We start from the raw sequence: 3,906 nt of genomic DNA on the forward strand, positions 1-3,906 counted from the left end.
AAAAGTGTTGTACCGTGTCAGCTACGAAACGAAAAGTTGCCAAATGGTCAAAAGATAGCGCAAGGAGTACGTTACGGAATCATTATTGCAGGTGGGCAGTATTCAAAGGAGAAAATAACTGCCGTAGCAGTTAGTACGGTGCATGTATTCTTCCGGATAGCCGGTTAAGCTGAAATGGAATCGACAGAAATGCTAGCGCTGTTTATGTTATGAATAAATATCTAAAACTATTAAGCTCGCTAGTATCTTTGTCTGAGTTTGAACACAGATGAACTTAGTTTAATATGATAATGGGCATGTATCGGAGAAAGTTTACTTTGTGTTTCTATAATTATACAGTGGTTTTACTTTATGCGAAAGGAAGGAATAAGTGACTGGTTAGTTTGTTTTTGCGATGAGGCCCTCCAAGGGATAACTGTTGTGAAGGACCACGGCGAATTTTCGGGGTCATCAAGATACGTGCTCTATTAGATTTACATAATTTATAATATTACCGGGTTCAGTAAAATGGTATGATTTGATTATATTTTTGGTTTTACATGCAAGATTTAAATTAGTACTAATATGAATACCCGGCCTCCTCTGCCCCGGCAATATATATAAAAAAAAATCAGAAAGGTTTGTCCCATGGTTGAGGGAAGGTGTTTAGCCCCGTACCATCTGTACCAGTCACATTCTGGTACTAAATTCAATATATATTTATAAATATCTACTTTATATTTATGCCTATTATCAATGTTGACATATAATTGTAAATGTATGACGGGGAAGGCTGTGATAAATTGTAAAAACTTGTGCCCCATCCCTTGTTCAATTTTATTGGCAACAAATGTGTTTAAAGCTAAATAAATTTAAATTCTGAATATTGGCAAGCGTGCAATTAACTTCTGATGATCAATAATTACTGTTCAATAAGCTTGAATACGGACTCAGAAATCGTATTACTTGGTTTCATAGTGCGGTAAGAAGTTGCAGTTGCCTGACGGCCCCTCTCTGGGGGCCCCTCTGGAAACCGTTTCATCTCGCTCAGACCACTTGTGTTTACTGCCGAGTCAGGTGACGTTATCGGCGCTATTTTTAGCAAGGCTTTCCCGAACAATTCAAGTGGTCAAACTGGACATTTGGAATGGACTATGAATATGGGAATACCGAGGTAACATAAGTGGAAGTGCATACAATATATACATTCATTAAAAAAAAATATGGCTCTTCACGGGATGTCCCTTTAAAATAATCGTGTGTTACTCCCATCTGCTGAGCAACGCTATGCCTGAAATGACGCTATATTAAATGTGCATCCAAACTTTGTATGAGCTTACATTTGTATGTACACGTTAGGCAATGTAATGTGACCGGAAACATACAATGATTATGGTAAAGGAATATTACTCAAGAATATTGGTCGAATGTAAATCGATGTAAGTTTCAATATGAGCAAACTATATATTAACCAAGGATATGCCTCGACATTTATAATGACCTTTTGATGTACAGTTATATCAAAATAAATGCAAACAATCTTAATTTGATCAGTTTTATTGTGCTAAAATTAGTAGTTAAAAAAAAAAGAAAAAAAAAGCCGTTGCTTAACAGCAGCACATGAACCATTTTCACAAAGCTATTTTGTAGTATTATTGTTTAATTATTGGATAGCAGTGCAAACAGGAACGTCTGACTTATTGTTACAGTTACAATGATATATGTCAATGAGCTTTTTTTTAAATTCAATGTACAACCATTTACAATTTATAATATTACACACAATATTCCGTCTTTGCGTATTGCAGAGCTATCTTCTCTTGTGAGCAGGTATTAATTGTCACGTCATTTGTTTGTGAGAGTAACGTCATCAATTTTTGAGAAAACGACGTAATTTTCTCACACAAACCAATGGCGTAACAATCAATACCTGCTCAAAAGAGAAGATAACTCTGCAATACGCAAAGACGGAATAGGGCACGACAAGTACTTTCATTGTTACTATAGATGTATATAATATACTCCTTGTGTATTTTTTGTGAAATGAGATTTAACACTATTAACAAATTATATTATCAATTGTACCACTATTGGTTCTCTGCTTATTAACAATAAGTAACTTTTAGTTACAATTAAGCAGCACAATCATCACAGTGTACTATCACAAGTACAAAGTAAGACCATAATGGTGATTAAAAGCTTACCTTGAGAGACATTTAAATTCATGGCTATAGTCCCTGTTGGCTATGAAAAGCCCAGAGAACGTACAGTGGCATATAATGTACATGTAGCAACTTGATGACATCAGTCAGAAGGAGTAAAACATTGTTACGGGTCAATGCTGTATAATTAGTAATGTTCTGCCTCACCCCTGTACTTCCAATTACATTGTGTATCAAACTATAATTGATACTAAAAAATAGTATATTAAATATATGTTTTACTAACTCATTTACATTACAACTAAGTTACAACTTCATGTTATTTTTTTAAAATACACCATGGTATTTCCCCATATCTGCGATAAAAGTCCATCTAAGATTGATACCAGAATCATGCCCTAAACATATATGTAACGTTTGTAATGGGCTCAAAACTTTTCCTCAAAGTAAGAAATACTGGAAACAGTTAATTCCTGTTTGGCCATTGAAGAAACTGTTGTAAATATTGCTGTTTTTGACTCGAAAGCGACATTCAAACACAGAATGTGTGGGGAACACGCCCGGCCTTGATTAATATCACAAATATTAAAAAAAGCTGACAAGTACTCCTTAAATTTCCATGTAGTCTTATTATCGTGCAAACTGTAAGAAAATGCTTTAAATTTCTATAAAAATGAGATAGACGTATCACACCTAATCATCAGCTAACAGGTCTGGGGTCACGAGTCGAACCAGCTGTGCTGAGCGAGTATCTGTTCTGAACAGTGGCACAGTAAAATAATACATGCCTTGCATGATTTTTCATCTTCTGTAAGCCTAAATTTTTTTAGCCTTGTCGTTACAAATGTAGTTGTTATTTATTCACTAGAAATACATGTCATAATTCTGGAAATCTGAAGCACCTTTTTAATAGTGTTCTCGATAAAAGTGACTACATGAAATATTTTCATTGTTTGTAATATTTAAGGCTGTGCACGTGCAAAATATTTCTATGTTCAAATGTCAATTTTCAGACAAAAGCAATATTTTCAATAAACTGTTTCAACAATGGTAATAATTTACAGCACATGGTTTTCATGCTCGTTACATAAATCTGTATTTTGAGAAATACTGATAATCTGAACGCACAGGAAATTTACAATTTTCTTTCAAACAGAGACATTTCGTTGCAAATGCATCCTTTTTATTACCATATTCAATTAGTATTTATATATGAAATATATTAGATGATGAGTAAATAATGTTAATCATACCTTGAAATGATAACCAAGAAACTGCCTTACACGTGGAGTAAGCTAATCCACACGTTCTAGAATGAACTGTACCGACAAGTCTACACACAAAGCAGACGACTGCTGAGGCGTGATCATCAGCGATACCAATGTTCAAGTTTGCTGAGCGAGACGCGGTTATATTCCACGTTTAGATACAAGGTCACATTGACCTGTCTGGCGGTTTGGTAATGATAATACATTTCAATCTTTAAAGACGTCGATTTAATCTCCCATAGCAACGATATATCTAGACACATATTAGGTGTACATGTCGTTTTAGTAGTTTGCATATAATAACGTAGGGGAGACTGTTATATTTCATCACAGCAATGGGAAAATACCCAAAAATGTTACAATGCCCACTACCCATGCGGTAGCCTCGTGTTCTAAATACCGTGGCCTTTTAGTGTGAACGGGTTCATAGAGGTCAAATTTAAACTATATGACTCACCCCAATAACTGAATGTACATGTAAGTAGCGTATATCGAAC

General features: G+C 34.8%; 1 protein-coding gene across 3 annotated transcripts in view; it reads right to left on the bottom strand.

Annotated features, from left to right (window-relative positions):
- The window catches only part of LOC110451073 (dimethylaniline monooxygenase [N-oxide-forming] 5-like), a 20,127-nt gene extending 16,505 nt beyond the window's left edge, over positions 1 to 3,622 (bottom strand). For all 3 annotated transcript variants that reach the window (XM_021498926.1, XM_021498925.1, XM_021498927.1), the window contains exon 1: positions 3,395 to 3,622. The gene's annotated coding sequence lies outside the window, so the exon portion shown is untranslated. The remainder of the gene's footprint in view (positions 1 to 3,394) is intronic.
- Between the last annotated feature and the right edge of the window lie 284 nt (positions 3,623 to 3,906).

This window comes from Mizuhopecten yessoensis, unplaced genomic scaffold (genome assembly GCF_002113885.1).
Source record: "Mizuhopecten yessoensis strain PY_sf001 unplaced genomic scaffold, ASM211388v2 scaffold5789, whole genome shotgun sequence".
Classification (NCBI taxonomy): domain Eukaryota; kingdom Metazoa; phylum Mollusca; class Bivalvia; order Pectinida; family Pectinidae; genus Mizuhopecten; species Mizuhopecten yessoensis.